The following is a 24,975-nucleotide window of genomic DNA, read 5'->3' as shown; positions in this document are numbered from 1 at the left end:
AGGAGTGATGAAAACGTTAAGTTAAATTTCTTGCTTTGAGTGGTAGTTACATGAATGTGTACATTTATCAAAACCCATCCAATCATATACTTTGGATTTATAAACTTTATATAAAATATACCTCATTTAAAATAATGCTATGTAGATTAAATTCTTGCGCAGGGTTGTGTAATTGATCACCATCAGGTTTGTCATTGCAGAAAATGGTGACAAAAGTAATCAAAATTATTATTTATTGAGTCCTTATTATAGACTAGGTACTATGTTAGACAATTAAATAGATTAGGTTAATTCTCAAAATAACCATGACGGGATGCCTGTGTGAGGAGTCCCCAGATCCTTGCCCTTAAGCATTAACTGCTCAAAATGATTTTTTTTTTTAAAACCAGCCATTTAAAGTGTCTGGATATTTTCTTAAGGGCATACAGCAAATGGAGAAACATCTATTCAAAAAAATTTACTAAATCTTGACAAGAGCAGTGAAACTGTGACATTTGGTTCATGACACACTAATATACCTTCCCCCAGCTTAGTGTGTCAGAAGCTCTCCTCTGGACATTTGCACTCAGTCTCCCTCTCCACCTAGTTACCAGTCTTAAGGCTATGGTTTCACTCCAAGAGTGAGCGGTACTGTTATCTCTTATGCCTGTAGCTCCATGTTGCATAAGCTCTATTCTGGGTAAGCACGGTCCAGAGGCAGAGTTTACCTTCCCTTAATCAGCTCCTACTCATGGGATAAAAGATCTGATCCAGGTATAGCAGTCCGAAAATACTGGACCCTGAAGGTCACTCCGCTAGTTTGTATATAAGGGAAGAAGTTCCACTGTGGGAGAGGCAAACTGAGAATACCAGGGGTTACTGTCCCTGCCCAGAGCCTTGTTCATAGACCAGGGATGTCATTATAAAAAAAAGTGAGTCACTGTTCCTGCCCTCAGCTCTGGTACAGTAATAAATAATACAAGGTTTTGACCCAGAGGAACAGGCAGATCTTAAGGACAGAATCTCTATAGATCTCCCTAAACAGACTGACTTCACCTGTAAAAGAGTCTGGGGAAGTATGCCTAAAGGCACAGTGGAGATCCTGGCATGATCAATCAAGAGAAGGCTGGTACTTTCATGATCCTCAAAGTGAAAATGAATATGTTATCAGCTAAAATTTTAACAGAGAGAACCAGAAAAATAGACAGTTAAGAAGAATCCTATTAGAGTTAAACCATCCCCCAAAACTGACAGTCTCATGCCCTACAAAGGATAGAATTCTTGAGCAATTTATGCCCCAGGACATTGCCAAAAACAACAGAGCAATTAAGTAACAATTAGTAAAGTCTAATATTTGAGTGTGAAGCCAATACAAGCAGATCACCCAGCTGATCAAGGAGACTGCATATACCCCAGGCTGCACACTTTTAGAAGTGACATCAGAGCTGTACACTATGGGAAAACACTTTACTAAACTAGTTCCTTCAAGTCACTAAAATAAAATTAAGTAAACAAGCAAATAACAAAAATGAAGCTCTGGTTAGGGAGTCAGTTTCCATACATGTTATGTGTATGGAAACATGTTATAGTGTATTATCTAAAATATATCTATTTTTCAGCAAAAATTATGACACATTCAGAGAAAGAGGAATGTGTGATCTATGCACAGAAAAAAAAAAGATTGAACAAAAGAAACTGCCTGTAAAGGGGCCCAGATGTCAGACTTAACAAAGTTTTAAAGTTGATGGTTTCAAAGGTAAGTTGTACTTATCTAAAAAAAGTATTTAAGATGTATTAGTAGCCACTCTTTACAAATTCCTCCAAAAAATAGAAAAAGGAATCAGTTCAAAAATTAGAAGAGGAAGGACTGCTTCCTCTTCTTTGAGGTCAGTTATTACCTAGGTGACAAAACTAGAAAAAATAAATCTTAACCATAAAACTATTTTATGAATACATACAAAAAAAATCCTCAATAAAATACCAGCAAACTGAATTTGGCATCATATAAAAATGATTGAATACCATGGCAAAGTAGAATTATCCCAGGAATGCAAGGATGGCTTAATATCTGTACTAAATTATGTAATGCATAGTATCAATAAAATAAAGAACAAACAATACATGACCATCATAATATATACAGAGAAAAACGGACATGACACAACACACTTTATGATAAAAACACTCAAGAAACTAGAAAAAGAAGGCAACTTCCTCAATTTAATAAAGTGCATCTGTGAAAACTCCATAGCTAACATAATACATAATGGTGAAAGACTGAATTAAATTTTGTGTATGCTTTTCCCCTAAGATCAGAAAAAGTCAAGATGTCCTTTCTTATTACTTCTATTCACATTTTACTGGAGATTTTAGTCAGGAGAATTAGGTCACAAAAAAATGAAATAAATGGCATCCAATTTAAAAATGAAGAAGTAAAACTATCTCTATTTGCAGATTGTATAATTTTGTATGTGAAAAATCATTAAAAATCAAATAAAATCTGTTAAAGCCAATAAACAAGTTTTCTATATTTCAGTACATAGGAACACCATACAAAGATTGATTATATTTCTATACACTGGCAATGAACATTCTGAATATGAAATTCAAAACAATTTATTTTATGATAATATCAAAAAGAATAAAATACTTGGGGACAAAATAGTGCAAGACTTGTACATTATAAACTAAAAGTCATTGGTAAAAGTAATTAAATATTAAGTAAAAGGATAGATATCACTACAGTTACACATTAGAGAGTAAAATATGCTTAAGATGGCAATACTCCCCAAGTTGATCTACAAATTCAGTGCAACCTCTTTCAAAATACAGCTAGGTTTGTTTTTTTTTTTCTTTTCTTTTTTGCAGAAATGGACACACTGGTTCTAAAATCCAAATGGCAATGCCAGGGACCCAGAATAGCCAAAATAATCTTCAAAAAGAAAATAGAATTTACACTTTCTGATTTAAAAACTTACTACAAAACTTGATTGCAAGATCAAGATTGTGTAGTTCTGACATAAGCAAAGGCACATGAATCAATGGAAGAGCATGGAGATTCCAGGAATGAATTTATACATTTATGATCACGTAATTTGTACCAAGAAAATGAAACAGGGACACCTGAATATTAATATGCAAAATAATGAAGTTGGATCATCTCCTCACACCATACATGAAAATCAACTCATAATGGATAGCAGAAAGATTAAAGAGTGTGAGATCTTAAAGTTCAGTGAAATAGAGGCCTTTTGCATGTGAACATCAGTTGTCAAGTTTACTGGCTACCAGCTCCAAAGTAGTATCCCATTTCATGCCATTCAGAGCACTTTGTTTGTCTGGACCAGCAGCCTGAGCCACCCCACCGTTCCTATGCAGACATTATGGTAAAGTGGGGCCCTCTTTGCTCCATTCCCAGGCAGATCTCCAGGCATTTAGAGCACCCACTTGCCCAGGTCAGCAGTCTGAGCCATTTCACCCTTCCTGTGCAAAGATTGTGGTAAAGTGGAGCCCTCTCTGCTTCAGACCCAGGTAAATCTCCAGGTAGTCAGAGAACCTGCTTGCCTGAATCATCAGCCTGAGCTGGCCCACCTCTCCTGTGCAGAGACCATGGTACAGCAGGGCCCTTTATACTCCACACACAGGCAAATCTCTAGACATTTGGAACACCCACTGTTCTGGATTAGGAGTTTAGGCTACTCTCTCTCCCCATGCATAGAACTTGGAGCCAAGGAGGTTTTTCAGCTCTGTGCCTAGGTACACCTCTGGGGGCTTGTTGACTGCCCACTGGATTCTCCCTCAATGCTGGTGCTTGTGCTTGCCACAGAGGGACCTGTAGATAGGCCTGACTGATCCAGTCTCACCCATCTTGCCCTCCCAATCCCCTGAGGCTAAGCAGAGGGCTCAGACCACTGTGTACTCCACAGATCAGACCATTGCCTATGGCAATAGAGACCGTCTCCCAGGGAGCAACGATCAAGTATATAATCATTTGCATTATCTACAATTGGCTCTTACCCATAAGCGCCATCTACTGGCTCATAGTTTGAACCGCATACCCCAATATAAAGACTGCTAACAGAAGTGCACAGGGCTATAGAATCATAGCCAAAATCCCCTACCCAACAGTCACATTCCCAAGGGACAGGGAAAGGGAAAAGGAAAGGAAAAAAATGTAGAGAGAAGAGATTGGATTAAGATGGCAGATAGGAGGCAGGACTAGCTTGTAGCCCCCATTTGGGATGACAGAACAGTGTGTGGAGACTCACATCATGAACTTTTGCTCCAAGAACTACCGCAGGAACATACTTGCAAGGCTGAGAGAATCCACAGACCCTCTGAAGGAACTGGATCACTGCTGCAGGTTCCTTGAGATGCCGAAAAACTGAGTCTGCTTGGTTTCTCAATGGGGAGGCTCATGGTCTGGAGCAAGTTCTCAATTCTGGTCACCAGCTGCCTGAAAACAGACTTCTTGCCATTAGGGGGACACGGTGGAAGTGAGATTGGCCTTTAGGACTATGGACTGTGTGGAAGCAGGTTGAGGCCTGTGACTGCCAGCTTTCCCCCACTTCCCTGGTGACCTGTATGACTCAGCAGAGGCTGCCATAATTCCCCTGGGAATATAAGTCCATTGGACTGGGAACCATTCCCCCATCTTCCACAGCAGCAGCAGCAAGCCCCGCCCAAGGAGAGGCTGAGCTCAGAAATGCCTATCCCTGCCCCCACCTGGTGGTCTTTCTCTACCCACTTAGTAAACAAAAACAAAGGTCATATCTCCTGGGAGTTCTATAGCCCTACCCACCACCTGAGAAACTGAATACCTAGCTAGGTGTCCCTCGGGAAAGTGTGTATCTTTCCTATAGGGCTGCAGTTTATGTGCTCTTGAAAGTACCACCTTCAGACTAGAGGCCAACCAATACAAAACCAGCACACTAAACACAAACACAACCAAAGACCTTCAAAGAGTCCACTTCACTCCCCTGCTACCTCCACTAGAGCAGGTGCAGGTCTCCATGGCTACAAGACCTGAAGAAATATCACATCACAGGAAAATTTGCAGACATCCTCCCAGCACCAGCATAGAGCCCAGTAGGTCTGCTGGGTGGCTAGACCCAGAAGAGCAAAAACAATCACTACAATTAAGCTCTCAGGAAGCCCCATTCAGGAGAACACCATATCAAGGGAGCACCCCATGGGACAAAATAATCTGAAGAGCAATGCTTGAATTCCAGATCTTTCCTCTGACATAGTCTACCCAAATGAGAAGTAACCAGAAAAACAATTCTGGTTATATGACAAAACAAGGTTCTTTAACACCCCCAAAAGATCATACCAGCTCACCAGCAGCAATGGATCCAAACCAAGACAAAATCTCTGAGTTGCCAGAAAAGAATTCCAAAGGTCAAGCATAAAGCTGATGAAGGAGGCACCAGAGAAAGGTGAAGTACAATTTAAAAGAAATAAAAAACATGATACAGGATATGAAAGAAAAATTCTTCAGTGAAATAGCACAAATAAAAAAGATCACAACTTCTAGAAATCAAAAACACACTTAGAGAAATGCAAAATGCACTGAAAAGTCTCAGCAATAGAATTGAACAAGCAGAAGAAAGAACTTCAGAGACTGGAGACAAGGCTTTCAAATTAACCAAACAAAGACAAAGGACAAAGAACTAAAAAAAAAAAAAGCCTCTAAGAAGTTTGAAACTATGTTAAATGTCTAAACATAAAAATAATTGGTGTTAAGGCTGGGCGCGGTGGCTCAAGCCTGTAATCCCAGCACTTTGGGAGGCTGAGACAGGCAGATCATGAGGTCAGGAGATCGAGACCATCCTGGCTAACACGGTGAAACCCCGTCTCTACTAAAAAATACAAAAAAATAGCCAGGCAAAGTGGCCGGCACCTGTAGTCCCAGCTACTCGGGAGGCTGAGGCAGGAGAATGGCTAAACCTGGGAGGCGGAGCTTGCAGTGAGCTGAGATCTGGCCACTGCACTCCAGCCGGGGTGACAGAGCGAGAATCTGTCTCAAAAAAAAAAAAAAAAAAAAAAAATTGGTGTTCCCAAGGAAGAGGTGACATCTAAAAGTTTGGAAAACATATTTGAGGAAATAATCCAGGGAAACTTCCCTAGCCTTGCTAGAGATCTGGATATCCAAACACAAGAAGCTCAAAGAACACCTAGGAAATTTATTGAAAAAAGATCATTGTGTAGGCACATAATAATCAGGTTATCTAAAGTCAAGATGAAGGAAAGAATCTTAAGATCTGTGAGGCAAAAGCATCAGGTAACCTGTAATGGAAAACCTAACAGATTAAAAGCAGATTTCTCAGCAGAAACCCTACAAGCTAGAAGGGATTGATATCCTGTTTTTAGCCTCATTAAACAAAACATTCATCAACCAAGAATTGTGTACCCAGTGAAACTAAGCTTCATAAATGAAGGAAAGATACAGTCTTTTCCAGACAAATACTGAGAGAATTTGCCACTACTGCAACTGCAAGCACTGCAAGAACTGCTAAAAGGAGCTCTAAATCTTGAAACAAATTCTTGAAATACGCCAAAATAGAACCTCTTTAAAAAATAAATCTCACAGGACCTATATAACAATAACACAAAGAAAAAAACACAAGGTATTCAGATAACAAATACCATGATGAATAGAATAGTACCTCACCTCTGTATACAAATATTGAATCTAAATGGCCTAAATGCTCCACTTAAAAGATACAGAATGACAGAATGCATAAGTATTCACCAACCAAGTTTCTTCTGTCTTCAGGAGACTCATCTAACACATGAGGATTCACATAAACTTAAAGTGGAAGAGTGGAAAAAGATATTCTATGCAAATGGACACTAAAAGTGAGCAGGAGTAGCTATTCTTATATCACACAAAACAAACTTTAAAACAACAGCAGTTAAAAAAGACAAAGAGGGACATTATATAATGAAAAAAGGACTAGACCATCAGGAAAATCTCATAATTCTAAATATATATGCACCTAACACTAAAGCTTCCAAATGTACAAAACAATTACAACTAGATGCATGAAATGAGAAAAACAGCAACACAACAATAGTGGGGGACTTTAATACTCCACTAACAGCACTAGATAGGTTATCGAGACAGAAAGTCAACAAAGAAACAATGGACTTAAACTATACCTTACAGCTAATGGACTTAACAGATATTTACAGAACATTCTATCTAGCAACTACAGAATATATATTTATTCATTAGCATTTGGAACATTCTCCACGATAGACCATATGATAGGCCACAAAACAAGTCTCACTGAATTTAAGGAAATGGAAATCATATCAAGCACTCCCTTAGACCACAGTGGAATAAAATTAGAAATCAAATCCGAAAAGAACCCTCAAAACCATGCATGTACATGAAAATTAAATAACCTGCTCCTGAATGATCACTGGGTCAACAATGAAATCAAGATGGAAATTTAAAAACTTGAACTGAACAATATAGTGGCACAACCTATTAAAACCTCTGGGATACAGCAAAAGTGGTGGTAAGAGGAAAGTTTACAGCATTGAATTACTACATTAAAAAGTCTGAAAGAGCACAAATAGACAATGTAAGGTCACACCTCAAAGAACTAAAGAAACTAGAACAAAGCAAACCCAGCAGAAGAAAAGATATAACAATGAGAGCAGAACTAAATAAAATTGAAACAAACAAACAAAGATAAATGAAACAAAAAGCTGGTAATTTGAAAAGATAAAATTAGTAGACAATTAGTGAGACTAACCAAGAAGAGAGAAGATCCAAATAAGCTCAATTGGAAATAAACAGGGAGATTTACAACTGATACCACAGAAATACAAAGGATTATTTAAGGATACTATGAGCACTTTTATGTGCACAAACTAGAAAACCTAGAGGAGATAGATAAATTCCTGGAAATATACAACACTCCTACATTAAGCCAGAAAGATACAGAATATCTGAACAGTCCAATACCAAGCAGTCAGCTTGAACTGGTAATTAAAAAACATTGCCAATAACAAAAAAGGTCCAGAACCAGATGGATCCACAGCTGAATTTTATCAGACAAAGAATTGGCACCAACCCTATTGATGCTAATCTAAAAAGTAGAGGAAGAGGGAATTCTCCCTAAATCATTATATGAAGACAGCATCACCTTAATGCCAAAACCAGAAGGATATAACAAAAAAGGAAGTACAGACCAATATCCCTGACGAACATAGATGCAAAAATCCTCAGCGAAATGATAGCAAAAAACTCCAATAGCATATCAAGAAGATAATCCATCATGATTAAGTGGGTTTTATACCGGAAATGCAGGGATGATTTAACATACGTAAGTCAATAAATGTGATACACCACATAGACAGAATTAAAAACAAAAATCACATGATCATCTCAATAGACACAGAAGAAGCATTTGACATAATCCAACATCCCTTAATGATTACAACCATCAGCAAAATTGGCATAGAAGGGACGCACCTTAATTAAAACAAGTCATCTACAACAAACCCACAGCCAACGTTATATGGAATGGGGAAAAGTTGAAAGCATTCCCCCTGAGAACTGGAACAAGACAAGGATGCCCACTCTCCACTTCTATTTAACATAGTACTAGAAGTCCTAGCTAGAGCAGTCAGACAAGAGAAAGAAATAAAGGGCATCCATATTGGTAAAGAGGAAGTCAAACTGTCGCTGTTTGCTGATGATATGATCGTATACCTAGAAAACACTAAGGACTCATTCAAAAAGCTCCTAGAACTGGTAAATGAATTCAGCAAAGTTTCAGGATACAAAAATAATGTCCACAAATCAGTAGCTCTGCTATACTCCAACAGTGACCAAGCTGAGAATCAAATCAGGAACTCAATCCCTTTCACAATATCTGCAAAAAAATAAAATACTTAGGAATATACCTAACCAAGGAGGTGAAAGCCATCTACAAGGAAAACTACAAAGCACTGCTGAAAGAAATCACAGATGCCACAAAAAATAGAAACACATCTTATGCTCATGGATGGGTAGAATCAATATTGTGAAAATCACCATACTGCCAAAAGCAATCTACAATTTCAATGCAATTCCCATCAAAATACTACCAATATTTTTCACAGAACTGGAAAAAGCAATCCTAAAATTCATATGGAACCAAAGAAGAGCCTACATAGCCAAAGCAAGACTAAGCAAAAATAACAAATCTGGAGGCATCACATCACTCAAATTCAAACTATACTATGAGGCCATAGTCACCAAAACAACATGGGACTGGTATAAAAATAGGCACATAGACCAATGGAACAGAATAGAGAATCCAGAAATAAACCCAAATACTTACAGCCAACTGATATTTGACAAAGTAAACAAAAACATAAAGTGAGGGAAAGGACATCGCATTCAACAAATGGTGCCGGGATAATTGGCAAGCTACATGTAACATGTAGAAGAATGAAACTAGATCCTTATCTCTCACCGTATACCAAAATCAACTCAAGATGGATCAAAGACTTAAGACTAAGACCTAAAATCATAAAGATTCTAGACATTGGCTTAGGAAAAGACTTCATGACCAAGAACCCGAAAGCAAATGCCAGAAAAACAAAGATAAATAGATGGGACTTAATTAAACTACAAAGCTTCTGCACAGCAAAAGAAATAATCCACAGTTAACAATCAATACACAGAGTGGGAGAAAATATTCACAGTCTATACATTCAACAAGGACTAATATCCAGAATCTACAAAGAACTCAAACAAATCATCAAGAAAAAAACAATCTCATGAAAAAGTGGTCTAAGGACATAAAAAGACAGTTCTCAAAAGAAGATATACAAATGGCCAATGAGCATGTGGAGAAATGCTCAACATCACTAATGATCAGGGAAATGCAAATCAAAACCGCAATGTGATATCACTTCACTCCTGCAACAATGGCCACAATTTAAAAATCAGAAAATAATAGATGTTGGCCTGGATGTGGTGAAAAGGGAACACTTTTGCACTGTTGGTGGGAATGTAAACTAGTAAAACCTCTATGGAAGATGGTGCAGAGATTCCTTAAGTAACTAAAAGTCTACCTACCTTTTGATCCAGCAATCCCATTCCTGGGTATCTATCCAGAGGAAAAGAAGTCATTATACAAACAAGATACTTGCACATGCATGTTTATAGTAGCACAATTTGCAATTGCAAAAATATGATACCAGCCCAAATGCCCATCTGTCAACTAGTGAATAAAGAAAATGTGTTATATGCACCACGGAATGCTACTCAGCCATAAAAAAGAATAAAAAATGACATCTGCAGCAACTTGGATGGAATTGGAGACTATTATTCTAAGTGAAGTAACTCAGGAATGGAAAATCAAACTTTGTATATTCTCACTTACATGTGGAAGCTAAGCTATGAGGATGCAAAGGCATAAGAACAATATATGGGACTTTGGTGACTCAGGGAAATGGATTGGTGGTGGCAAGGGATAAAAGACTACACACTGAATACAGTATACACTGCTCTGGTGAAGGGTGCACCAAAATCTCAGAAGTCACCTTTAAAGAACTTATTCATGTAACCAAACACCATCTGTTCCCCAAACACCTATTGAAAGAAAACAAGTTTTAAAAATTAAAGTTAAAGTGACTAAAATATTTTTTAAAATTATAGGGAAAAAAAGAAAAAAATTCCTACAAAAATAATGACATAAATTAGAAGTGTCAAAACAATCCTAAGGAAAAAGAACAAAGCTGGGGGCATCACATTACCCAACTTCAAACTACAATATGTGGCTACAGTAACCAAAACAGCATGGTTCTAGTGCAAAAACAGATACAGAGACCAATGGAATGGAATAGAGAACCCAGAAATAAAGCCATATGCCTACAGGCAACCGGTCTTTGACAAAGTTGACAAAAGTAAGTGATGAGGAAAGAACTCCCCATTCAATAAATGATGCTGGGATACCTGGCTAGCTATATGCAGAAGAATGAAACTGGACCCCTTTCTCTCACCATGTACAAAAATTATATCAAGATGGATTATAAGATCTAAATGTAAGACTTCAAACTATAAGAATGGTAGAGGAAAACCTGGGAAACACCATTCTGGACATCAGCCTTGGGAAATAATTTGTGACTAAGTACTCAAAAGCAATTGACAATAATACCAAAAATTGACATGTGAGATGTAATTAAACTAAAGAGCTTCTTCATGGAAGTTTTCTCATGGGAGAAAATATTCACAAACTGTGCATTGGAGAAAGATCTAATATCCAAAATCTATAAGAAATTTAATTCAATTAGCCCAAAACAAATAACTCCATTAAAAAGTGGGCAAAAGACATGGACAGACACTGCTCAAAAGAAGACATATAAGTGGCCAAAAAACATATTTTTAAAACACTCAACATCACTAATCATCAGAAAATGCAAATCAAAGCCACAATGATGTACCATATCACACCAGTCAGAATGGAGATTACTAAAAGGTCAAAAAACAATAGATGCTGGTGAGGCTGTGGAGAAAAAAGAATGTTTATATAGTTTTGGTGGAAATGTAAATTAGTTCAGTTACTGTGGAAAGCAGTTTGGAGATATCTCAAAGAACTGAAAGCAGCACTACCATTTGACCCAACAATCCCATTACTGGATACATATCTAAAAGAAAAAAAATTGTTCTTCTCAAAACACACACACACATATTGGGGAACCCACCCCCAATAATTCAATATAGGTTCTTTTCTATTTCCCTAAGTGTCGGCCAGTCTGAGAAATAAAGGGAAAGAGTACAAAAAAGAAATTTAAAGCTGGGTGTCCGGGGGAGACATCACATGTCTGCAGGTTCTGTGATGCCCCCCAAACCACAAAACCAGCAAGCTTTATTAGTGATTTTCAAAAGGGAAGGGAGTGTATGAACAGGTTGTGGGTCAAGGGATCACATGCTTCACAAGGTAATAAAATATCAAAAGGCAAATGGAGGCAGGGTGAGATCACAGGACTGGGGCAAAATTAAAAATGCTAATGAAGTTTCATGTCCCACTAGGCACGCATTGTCATTGATAACATCTTATGAGGAGACAGGGTTTGAGAGCAGAAAACTGGTCTGACCAAAATTTATTACGCAGGAATTTCCTTGTCCTAATAGGCCTGGGAGCATTATGGGAGACTGGGGCTTATTTCATCATTTATCTGCAACTGTATAAGACAGCATTATGGGAGACTGGGGCTTATTTCATCATTTATCTGCAACTGTATAAGACAGACATTCCCAGAGCAGCCATTTCAGAGACCTCCCCCTAGGAATACATTCTCTTTCTCAGGGCTGTTCCTTGCTGAGAAAAAGAATTCAGCAATATTTCTCCTATTTGATTTTGAAAGAAGAGAAATAAGGCTCTGCTCTGCCTGGCTCTCAGGCAGCCAGACCTAATGGTTATCTCCCTTGTCCCTTGAACATCACTGTTATCCTGTTCTTTCTTCAAGGTGCCCAGATTTCATATTGTTTACACACACATGCTTTAAGAACAATTTGTGCAGTTAACGCAATCATCACAGGGTCCTGTGGCAACATACATCCTCAGTTTATGAAGATGATGGGATTAAGAGATTAAAGTAAAGGCAGGCATAGGAAATCACAAGAGTATTGATTGGGGAAGTGATAAATGTCCATGAAATCTTCACAATTTATGTTCAGAGATTGCAGTAAAGACAGGTGTAAGAAATTATAAAAGTATTAATTTGGGGAACTAATAAATGTCCATGAAATCTTCACAATTTATGTTCTTCTGCCATGGCTTCAACTGGTCCCTCCGTTTGGGGTCCCTGACTTCCCACAACACACACACACTGATATGTCCATCCCAGCCCTATTCACAATGGCAAAGACATGGAATCAACCTATGTGCTCATCAATGGTGGAATGAATAAAGAAAATGTGGTACATATACACCATGAAATACTATGCAGCCACAAGAAAGAAGGAAATTATGTCCTTTGTAACAACATGGATGCAGCTGGAGGCCTTTATCTTAAGCAAACTAACAAAAGGAACAGAAAACCAAATACTGCATGTTTGCTCTCACTTATAAGTGTATATTCCTGGAGATACAGATGGCGATAATAGACAATGGGGGCTCCTACAGAAGGGGCTAAGGGTTGTAAAACTAACTATTGGCTATCTTGCTCAGTAAATGGCTGATGTGATCAATCATACCCCAAACCTTGGCATTGCCCATATTCCTCTATAACAAAACTGTACATATACCCCCTGAATCTAAAATAAAAGTTGAAATTATTTTTAAAAAGTTAAAAAATAAAAGTTCTATCTCTGTAGCAAATAGAAATAACAAGAATCCAACCAACTAACTAAACAAGAAAACTAAATGGATGTCAGGTCTAAATGTGACAGCTTAAAGTATTCACTTACTAAAAGAAAACCTACAAATAACTTTTTGTGAACTCAGATTATACAATTTTTTTAAAGTTATAATTTAAAAAGCAAGCAAAGAAGAAAAAACTATAAATTGAACTATAAAAGTGTAATATTTTGTGTTGTAAAATCTACCATCAAAAAAGTGAAAAGAACCATCTATATAAGAGAAAATATTTGCAAATCATATATCTGCTAAGAGACTTGTATCCAGAATATACAAAAAACTAATATTCAATAATAAAAAGATAGCCTATCTTTTTAATGAGCAAAGGACCTGTATAGACATTTCTTAAAGAGAGGGATATAAATGGACAATAAGCATATGAAAAATGCTTAGTCATCAGGTAAATGCAAATGAAAATCTAAATAAGATACCACTTCATTTCTACTAAAATAACAAATATTGGTAAGAAAGTAGAGAAACTGGAACAGTGATATATTGCTGGTGGAATATATTGCTGCTTTGAAAACATTTTGGCAGCTCCTCAAAAAGTTAAACATAGAGTTAACATATGACCCTGTAATTCCACTTCTAGATATATAACCCAAGCGAAGTGAAAACATGTCCACACAAAAACTTGTATGCATATTTATAGAAGCATTTCTCATCATAGTTAAAAAGCAGAAACAACTCAAATATTCATCATCTGATAAATGGGTAAATACAATGTGATATATTTATGCAATAGAATATTATTTAGCAATGAAAAATAATGAAATTTTGATACTAAAGCACTGGTGAATCTTGAAAATGTTATGCTAAGTGCAAGAAGCTAGTCACAAAAGATCACATATTGTATGTTTCCATTTGTATAAAATAGCAAGAATAAACAAGTCTGTAAAGACAGAAAATAGATTAGTTGTTTCATAAAGTTGTCAGGAGAAGTAAGTAATGATGTTTCTTTTATCAGTGTGATGAAACGTTTTAAAGTTAGTTTGTAGTGATGGTGGCACAGTTCTGTGGATATATGAAAAATAATTTAGTTTTACACTTTGAGACAAATGTATGATGTATAAATTATGTCTCAACAAAGCTCTTAAACTGCAACCCTAAAAAATTATTATCCATATTATTTAACAGATGAAGAAAGTAAGTCCACAAAAAACACAAGGTTGATCAAACTAGGATTACAAGACCCTAGCTGATTACAAAACCCATGTTTTGCCACCATATTACTCATCTGTGGAAGTGGGTCATACACAGATCCCATTGTTCACATTTAATGGAAACGAGGAATAACAGTAGAATCCAGAATAGCAAGTGCTGACCAGGAATGCAACCATAGTTTGTGTCCTTGAATATAATGAATCTGGAGCACTTTGATAGTAAGCAATAGAATGGAAGAAAGAAGCTCAGAATGGGAATAACAATCCCTCAGTTAAACATGGGGATTTACAGTCTTCTTCATAAGAGATTGTAAAGGTGTTGAACCTGCATAATATGGTTTGGCTCTGTGTCCCCATCCAAATCTCATGTTGAATTTTAATTCCCACGTGTTGATGGAGGGGCTGAGTGGCAGGTGATTGGATAATGGGGGCCGACTTCTCCCTTGCTGTTCTCGTGATAGTGAGTGAGTTCTCATGAGATCTGATGGTTTTAAAGTGTGGCACTTCCCCCTTACTCCCTCTCTCCTGCCACCTTGTGAAGGTGCCTTCCTCTCCTTCACCTTCTGCCATGATTGTAAGTTTGCTGAGGCTTCCCCAGCCATGTGAACTGTGAGTCAATTAAGCCTCTTTTCTTGATAAATTACCTAGTCTCAGGTAGTTCTTTGTAGCCATGTGAAAACAAACTAATACACTGCATTACATCCCCAGTGGAGAAAGAAAGAACTGGAAGCTCAAAGAAGTTAACCAATTTGTCTAGTCACGAAGTTAGCAAGTAGATGAGCATCACAAAGCAAAGACTATGTTTTAGTTTAGTTTTGTCTTGACTTACCCATTTTCTCTTTTCCTCTCTGTAATAAATGGTGTGGACAAGCACTCTCCTTTATTGTGGCAAGATGTACTCATGCTGGATGAATCATCAACTACGTAAATGAAGAAAAATCATTGCTGGCAATTTTGCATTAGCTAGGTTGTTTATTGGAATGATACATGCATTAGTTTTATTTCTTGATAGATGGTTGGCCTTCAAATCTTACAAGTGACCATATAAACATGTGAATAGGTTTAAGCTCTATAAGAACGGAAAACATAGCTGGAATGTTCCATGACGCAGACGTTGCAAAAACACTCTTCATCAGAAATGTTCCATATCACAAACATATTGTTCACTATTTCTGATCCTGTGTGCTTAAAAATAGACCATCATTAAGTCTATAAAGACTGTTCCTTTAAGTATTCAGGTCTCAGATGTTCTTGGCACCTATTATTCCATTGATAATAGACAAGAACTGTGTGTTCCAGGCAGGTCAGTCAGTAGACCATTCTGGCAGGCTGGTTTTCACCAGTGAGTGAAATAAGAGAAACGGATTGGTGTCAGGAGCTTGGAGACAGAATCCATAATCTCAGAGAAATGACTGTGCCTGCTGAAGCCCTCACAAGAGGAGCTAGCACTTACAGAGGGCATTTTAACTCAGTCTCATTGAAGCCTGGCAAGGATGAAGATTAATATTATTATCCCTCCTTTAAAGACAAGGAAACTCAAGGCCAATGAGACTATGTAGTCTAGCCAGAATCACGGAGATATAAGTGGCAGGGTTGACATTTGAACTGTCTAAAAACAGTGACATTGAAAACAATGTCTTTAGTGACTCCAACCTAAGTCCTCCCCACTGTCTCCTGGATGCTGTGCGCTCAACGGTGCCCTGGATATTCATGTTATGCTCTTAACAGCATTATCAGTATAAGCTAGAAAGTCCGGATTAACACTCAGACTAGAAAGGAGACTTTCATCTTGATGTCTCAGAACTGCTTGTCCGTGAAAGAACAGCCTTGAAAAAAGAGGAAACAGACCTGGTTCAATCTCTGCCATTAACTGTGTGTGACCTTGGGAAAGAAAGTGACTCAATTTCTCTGAGCTTCAATTGCTTCATCCTGTGACATGGATCTACTAGTGTTCCTTTGCTAACGTCACAAGGTTATTGTGAATATTAAATAAAATCTCAGACGTGGAAGGATGTAATTGATTCATTCAGCACCATGACTCTGCTCTGACTCAGGAAACCTGGGAGGTGATGGTGATGATTGTCTCTCTCATCCCCCACTGTGCTTTGTTTCTAGTCTGGGGCTCCCTCCCCCGACTCCCACCCCTGGTCACCACCTAGCAAGTGCTTTCAATCTTATCCCCAGTTGCCACATTAGCATACAAATATCCAACTAACAATGTCAGAAGGAAATGGATTCATTCTATGACATTAGCAACTGACAATCTAGGTTTCCCAGTGTTTTGTATTTCAATTCCTCCAGTAAAACAGAGCTTTGTAATCTGCAGTCTCATTCATTCATGGGTTTCAGGGAGCTCATGAAACATCTGAAATTGCATGAAAAATTGTTTGTATATGTGCATGTGTGCCTTTTTCTGGATAGAGTCCCCAGAGTTTCTATCAGATTTTAGAAAAACCCAGTGACTCTGAAGAGTCAAAAATGTACTCTAGGAAAGTAGTTTCATGACCATGTAGCAGCCACCTAAGTTAGAATCACCAGTTACATCTAGGTCTCTTCCCTCTCTCATCATCAGTGTCCCATGTATCACTGAATCTATCTTCTGATATCTTCTAAACTTTAATTGCCTTCTAAACTCACTTCTATTTAGACTTTCATCATCTATTGCCAAGAGGATTAAAATGTTTGAAATGGTCTTCCTGACCCTATTCTTGCTACATCTGAGCCTTCAGTAGAATCTCAGTGACTTTTAAAAGCACATGTCTAACCTGTTATTACTCTGCTTAAATTGGCTCCCTAGCATCTTCACTGCAAAGCTCAACCTCATTATGCTTTATTTCATGGACTTCAAAACCTCTGAACCGCCTAGCCCTACCCCAACATTTTTTTTTTTGAGAAGGAGTCTTGCTCTGTTGCCCAGGTTGGAGTGCAGTGGCACCATTTCGGCTCACTGCAAGCTCCACCTCCCAGGTTCATGCCATTCTCCTGCCTCAGCCTCCCAAATAGCTGGGACTACAGGTGCCTGCCACCACGGCTGGCTAATTTTTTGACGGGGGTTTCACCATGTTAGCCAGGGTGGTCTCGATCTCCTGACCTGGTGATCCACCCGCCTCAAGCTCCCAAAGTGCTGGGATTACAGGCATGAGCCACCGCGCCCGGCCGCCTTACCCCAAGTTTTTAGTCATGTCCCTTTTCCCCGCCTTCTATGGACTCTATGACTCTGTTTAGGCGATCTCAGACCGTTAGAATTTGATTACTCTGTTTCCTCTATCTGGCATATTCTTTTACCTTCTCCATCTAACAAACTCCTTCTTAGCTTTTCAGGCTCAACTCCAATATCACCTGTGTTGCAAAGCTTCTCCCTATCCCCATAATTTACTCCTAGAACAGTGAGTCACTCCTTCCTTTATGCTCCAAATCTCACTTCCTGTGTGATTATTTCTACCAAATTGTATTTTCTTAATTCTATAGATATATGCATTTCCTACTATACTGTGACCTTCATATTATCAGAGGTGACCAAGATAAGTAAGACGCAGTCATTTCTAAATAAATGTTTGTTGAATATAGAAATAGATTATTTAGTAATTCATGTTGAAGAAGCAGGCACCACTTCAGACAACAGAGTTGGACCTGGGATTAGTTTGAAGTTTTCGACCATGCTTGACAAATCATACCAAACATTGGTGACTCCTTTTATCCATGAAATGGGAGTAGAAGGTCAATAATGATGTTTTGGAAATATTTATGTCAATAGATACAGGATAACATATTGCAAAGAATACTGAATTAGGAATTAAGAACCCTAGATTAGAATAACAGCCTTGTTATTAACTTCTTAAATGTCACTGGCCAAATTTGCTGTGATCTAAGGGTCTCAGTGTTATTAGCAAGACGATGTTAAAACAGACTATCTCTTAGATCACTTACTTGCAGCATTAACATTTTATGAGTCTAAAAAAGCAAACCACAACCTTACATTCTGGGCTGGTTTCCTGACCTGGTTTGGCAAAGACAAATGGAGATATGAAAACTACTGCATCTCAATGAGAAATGCATCTTTTTATGTTAGGGCCTTCAGGCAGGAGGTGGTGGGGAAGTAACATTTTGTAACATTTATCTGGGACTCCATAAAGATACCTCAATTGTGTGAAACTCTGGCATTAGTGTGTAGTTTCCCAGAAGAGCTTTTATGAGACTCTCTTGAGTCAAAGATCCTCTGCAAGATCGTCCAGAATTATGACTCAAGTCTGGTAAGTTAATAGGAGGGTCAAGAAGCCAAAAGGCCATGGTTGGGAATCAAGATCTTAAGTCTGGACCAAATCCCAAAGCTGGCCCCCATCCTTAAGAGCATATAACAGTAAATCAAGTGTTCTTTTCTTAAAGAGAATGGGCAGAGTGAATCTTTTATCTATGTGTGCTGGAATATTTCTCTCATGACAAAAAAAAAAAACAAACAAACAACAAAAAAAAAACCATTCTGGTATAAAGAAAAGGATACCAGACCATTTCAAGTAGCTGCGTCAGTCCCCTTGAGAAAGTCATAATTTCTCTAGGCCTCCATTTCTGCATCTGTGCAATGGTAACAGCCTTCTCTTTTACTTCTTTGAGTTGTTGACAGGAACAGGTGAATCTTTGTATGTGAAAGCACTTTGCAGTTTGTGAGGTGAAAGTACTATTGGAGGGGTGGGCCACAGTTAGAAAAATAAAAGGAAATGATATCTTCTTTTCAACTCTTGGTTCATTATATTCCTAAACCTGATGGGCTTCTCTCTTGGAGGTGACTGATTTGGAACTTAAACTTGAGCTTCTTGATTTTTGAAGAAGGAGGCACAGAATTCAGAAACCCAGAATATTCAGATATGGTACTATATCCCTAAAATTATAGTGACTACTAAAAATCAACAATCAGTAGAGAGGAAGGTAGCAAACATCCATTAACAAATACATTTTATGTTCTGCCAAACATTGATTCCAGAAGAATGTAAAAATAAATATTCATTATATATTTCAACCCAAATATATACCCATATCACGTCAGAGAAAGTGGGAACCTGTGATGGACCCCTTTATTTCATTTGGCTTCCCTCACCAAATCCTCACCTGGTGTGACTACATTTCTTTAGTCATGACCACCTGTCTTTGTGAGATCTCCCCTAACAGAGCACCACAGACTGAATGGTGTAGGCAACAGGACTTTATTGTCTCATGGTTTGGGGGACTGGAAGTCTGTGATGGGTGTTGGCAGGACCATGCTCCCTCTTAAGGTGCTAGCAAAGGATCTCCTGGAGGCGTCTCTCTGAGCTTCTGGTGGTTCCCTGGCTTGTGGCAGGAAACTCCTATCTTTACATGGTGTTCTATTCCCTGGGAGTGCATTTGTATCCAAACTTCTCTTTCTTATAAGGACACTAGTCATATTGGATTAGGGGCCCACCTTTTCCTATCTCAACTAATTATATCTACAATGACCCCCTAATCAAATAAAACCGTATTCTGAGGTACTAGGGCTAGGACCTTAACATATACATTTTTGGGGTGCCACAATTTAACCCATAATACTGCCTGTCTCTATCAAAGAGAAACTATGTCTCTTTGGACTCTCTATCATCACCTTATACTGTCATGGGTGTGGGATCCATTGTACCCATTTGATCTCTCTCCTAGTTCCCCTTGCCCTCCCTGTCCTTAGACATAGAGAGCTTGTTTGGAGGCTCTAGCAGGGGAGCACAGCTACTCATATACCTTGACAGAGGCACAGTCCTCCTCTCTTGGAGAAGGTTGTCCTCTTTGACTGAGCTTGCAGCTTCTGGAAAGACACACATGGAGCAGTAAGGGAGAAAGCAGACACATCCTGGCCAGCCAGCTCAGCCAAATCAACCCTGGCAATCAGTGGAGTGACAGATGTCAGAGCCAGATAACTCTCACATCCTAGAGTTAGATTATTAATTCACTGGTGCTTATACTAAATAGGATAAGGAAATAGACAATGAGTCCTACAAAGGGAGAGATAAAAAGAATGAAGTATTATTTGAGGTGGACAAGAGGACATGTTACTGACCGTATTGACTTTCTGTCAGAAAATTTCTAGCGAATTAATATAATACACATGTCTCCGTTCTTTCTCTGACTTGATTTACATGGCCCCCTTCTATAATTCTAGTTTGGACACGGGAGAAAAGTGGAGAACATTTCTTGCCACATTCTCACTACTTTATATTATCTGTGTATATAAGACAAATGAGGAAGAGAATCACCACTGTGTATTCTTTGCAGCGTAATTCAGTGGTTTTTTCATTGGGGTTGATTTTATTCCCCGAAGGACATATGGGTATGCCTAGAGCTAATTTTGCTGTCACAAATGAGGGAGGGATGCATCTAGTGGTATAGGACAGGGATGCTGCTAAATACTCTGCAATGTACAGCACAACAAAGGATCATCTAGCCCAAAAAGTCAATAGTGGTAAAACTAAGAAAACCTGGCCTAGATATGTGATTGTACACTTCACAATGGCTATAAAAAAGAATTTCAAATGCTTCTCTACTAAGTTGAGATCTTTTAGCTATTGAATCATTTTAGTGTTTTACCTTCATATCCTTTGTAGAGACCACTAAGAAATAACCTTTAGGACTCAGAGTCACCTGTTATCTCCCACCATGGGCATGTGTTCTGTTGCCTCCATATATAAAAATGGGCAAAAATTAGTCAATCTCAAGCTTCCTTTTAGTTCTTAAAGTCAGCGAATTTCTAGTTTTAGAAATAGTCACTTTCAATAACTGTATTTAAAAATTCAGCAATATCAGCATTGTCTTTCCACATTAGATTTGTAATATTTTAAATGGCCAATAATCTTTAAGAAGTAATGTTGTCAAAAGTTTTTGACTTTGCAAATACGTCACTTATTAGGTTACCTATTGCTCATTGGCATGAAGATAGATTCAGACAACAAAGACATACTTAGTATATAAAGCCAGTTCCACTAGCAATCTCCCATAGATGAGATTAGCTTAGGGGAGGAACTATTTTTTCTTGTTATATAGGAACTCTCTATTCTGATTGAGGATGTAACCCCTGAGTTCCTTCTATGTGTCAGATACTTTACATGCATTACTTCATTCAGTTACCACACAGGTCTATGTGGACAGTACTATTATTATTCCTAGGAAACTGAGGTCAGAGAAGGTAAACAACTTACCTCCTCTGATCACGTGGCTAATAAGTGGTAAAGTCATAATGTTAGTCTAGGTTTGTCTGACTTTAGGGTCTCAAACTTTGGATAAGAATTCAGTTAATGAACTTAGTGTTTATTGATGAATACTTTAAGAGACAGAAAATTAGGAAGTGATTTTAGAAAGTGCTGTTGGCCCTTTGTATCCATGGGTTTGCATCCATAGATTCAATTAACCAAGGTTAAAAAATATTATTAAAAATAATTAAAATAACAATACAGCAATAAAAATTAATAAAAATAAAAAACAGTGTACAACTATTTACATAGCATTTACATTGTACTAGATACATTAAAAGTAATCTAGGGATGATTTAAAATATGCAGGAGAATATGCACAGGTTATATGCAAATACTATGCCATTTTATATAAGGAGCTTGAGCATCTGCAGAGTTTGTTATCCACAAGGGGTACTGGAATATCTCATGGACACCAAAGAATGGCTGTATGATGATAAATAAATGCTTAAACAAATTATAATACATCCATAGTATGTATTACCATGTAGCTATCAAAACTTATATTTTAGAGTAATAAAAATAACAATATAAATACCATGGATTTATAATGCCAGGCATATGAAAATGTTCCTAATGTGTTGATAAGTGAAAAAAGCAGAATGGAGATAAAATGTGTAGTGTGATTTCAATTTTAAAAAATAATTACATGTGTTATACATAACTTGTGTATGTGAAAAATACTAGTATAGTGTATACACCAAAATATTAAGAGTAATTATGTCTGAATGGCAATATTCTGGGTCATTTTTATTGATGCTTTTCTGTAGTTACCATACTTAAACTTACATACATTTTTGTAATTGGATAAACTGGTTTTCATGTGTCTATATCTATGTACATGACTAATGCACATTTATGTCCATGACCATATCTCTGTCTTATCTAGTTCATCAACTCTCTGACTACGGAGGCGAACATTTTTTCTTATCTATCTGGAATCATTTTCCTTTCCCCCCTTTTTATAGTATTTGGATCCATCTGTCTCTTTTTTTAAGTTTCACCTTTTTTAAAAATAAATTTTTTATTAATTTCAATAGCTTTTTGGGTACAAGTGGGTTTTGGTTACATGGATGAATTGTATAGTGAAGTCTGAGATTTTAGTGCATCTGTCACCTGAGTAGTGGGTGCACAACATATTGTACTCAATACGTAGTGTTTTATCCCTCATGCCCCCCCACCCTCCCTCTTCTGAGTCTCTACAGTTCATTATATCACTCTGCATGCTTTCGTGTACCCACAGCTTAGCTCCCACTTATAAGTGAGAACATACAGTATTTGGTTTTCCATTCCTGAGTTACTTCATTTAGAATAATGACCTCCAGCTCCATCCAAGTTGCTGCAAAAGACATTATTTCATTTTTTTTTATGGCTGAGTAGTATTCCATGGTGTATATATGCCAAATTTTCTTTATCTACTCATCTGTCAATGGGCACTTAAGTTGGTTCTGTTGCCGATGGAGGGTGTCCAGGTTCTTGGTGTTTTGAAAAAAGAATTGGACAAAGTGCATAAATAAAGCAAAGAAATAATGAAACAACAAAGGCAGAGTGTTATTGAAAACAAAAGCACATTCCACAGGGTGGGAGTGGGCCTGAGCAAGTGGCTCAAGAACTCAGTTACAGAATTATCTGGGGTTTAAATACCCTATAGAGGATTCCCATTGTTTACTTGGTATATGCCTTATGTAAATGAAGAGGTTGAAGTGAAGTTATGAAGTTATTTACTTGGTGTATACCCTATGCAAATGAAGAGGACATTTTCCTGTCATAGATGAAGCAGAGTTACAGACTTATTTACTTAGTCATGGAAAATTGGGGTTTTTCTGTTTGATTTAGTTCTAGGAAGTCCTTAGATTCCCTATGCCAGATCCTATTCTTCTGCCTCAGTTCCATAGCTTTGCATTTGTGAATTGTGAAGTGATAAACACACATGTACAGGTGTGTTTTTGATATAAAGACTTCTTTTCCTTTGAGTAGACACCCAATAGTGGGATTGCTGGATCTAATGGTAGATCTACTTTTAGTTCTTTAAGAACTCTCCATACTGTTGCCCTAGAGGTAGAGTAGGGATTGTACTAATTTACATTCCCACCAGCAGTGTGTAAGCATTCCCGTTTTTACCAAACCATTCCAACGTGTATCATGTTTTTTTTTTTTTTTTTTTTTTGAGACGGAGTCTCGCTCTGTCGCCCAGGCTGGAGTGCAGTGGCGCAATCTCGGCTCACTGCAAGCTCCGCCTCCCGGGTTCACGCCATTCTCCTGCCTCAGCCTCCCGAGTAGCTGGGACTACAGGCGCCCGCCACTGCGCCCGGCTAATTTTTTTCTATTTTTTAGTAGAGACGGGGTTTCACCATGGTCTCGATCTCCTGACCTTGTGATCCGCCCGCCTCGGCCTCCCAAAGTGCTGGGATTACAGGCGTGAATGTATCATGTTTTGACATTTTATTATGGAACCATATATCTCTTAATTTAAGAGACCCACGTATTTCTTAATTAGTCCATTTATCACTGGGGAAGTTAAACCCATCCAAGCTCCATGGGGAAGTTTTGATGGTCAAAGTAAGTCAGGGTAATCCATTCAGTCTTGTGGAGTTATTGGTTCAGGTAATGTAGACCAAAGGCAGCTAGCTCTTGGAATTATGATACACAGGATTTGGGTCCCAACTGGGCATACATGACTCAATTTAAGCCAGTTAGTTGAAAACTGAGGATTTATCAAGGGCACTGAGGTAAGAATCTTGCTTATTATTCTCAGACAGGTAAGAAAAGAGAAGACATGGTGTTTGAATGTGAACACCTTGGAATTGCTATAGGCAATTCATGGGGGTTTATCTGCCTTTGGATGAAACTGAACTCACAGCAAAGGTGAGAGTAGAGTAATAGACACACACAAATGCACACATGCACATACATGCAAGTCCTTGGTGACATTGTTAAATCTCTCAGTCAAACCAACCCTGAATCAATTGCGAGTGTGGAGAAATGAGAACTGTAAATCAGTGAAGCCATTACAAAAAACAGTATAAAGATTCCTTTATAAATTAAAAGTAAAATTACCATACAATTGAACAATCCCACTTATGGGTTTATATCCAAAGGAAATGGAAGCAGTAGGTCAAAGAGAGGTCTGCACCCCCATATATTTTGCAGCATTATTCACAACAGCCAAGATGTAAAAACAGCCTAAGTATCCACTGATCATCTAAGAATGGATAAAGA

At 37.9% G+C, this 24,975-nt stretch overlaps 1 long non-coding RNA gene across 2 annotated transcripts in view; it reads right to left on the bottom strand.

Moving 5' to 3' along the window:
* Positions 1-15,394, bottom strand: part of LOC140712335 (uncharacterized) — a 35,582-nt gene extending 20,188 nt beyond the window's left edge. Inside the window, exon 1 of one of the 2 annotated variants that reach the window (XR_012093866.1) lies at positions 15,345-15,394. This is a non-coding gene — a long non-coding RNA (uncharacterized lncRNA). Of the gene's footprint in view, positions 1-4,287; positions 4,500-15,344 lie in introns of those variants that run through there. The other variant, XR_012093867.1, reaches the window with a different exon arrangement.
* Positions 15,395-24,975: the final 9,581 nt, after the last annotated feature.

This window comes from Chlorocebus sabaeus, chromosome 8 (genome assembly GCF_047675955.1).
Source record: "Chlorocebus sabaeus isolate Y175 chromosome 8, mChlSab1.0.hap1, whole genome shotgun sequence".
Lineage (NCBI taxonomy): Eukaryota > Metazoa > Chordata > Mammalia > Primates > Cercopithecidae > Chlorocebus > Chlorocebus sabaeus.
Note: the sequence above shows the minus strand (reverse complement) of the source record. Positions and strands in the feature narration are given on the sequence as shown.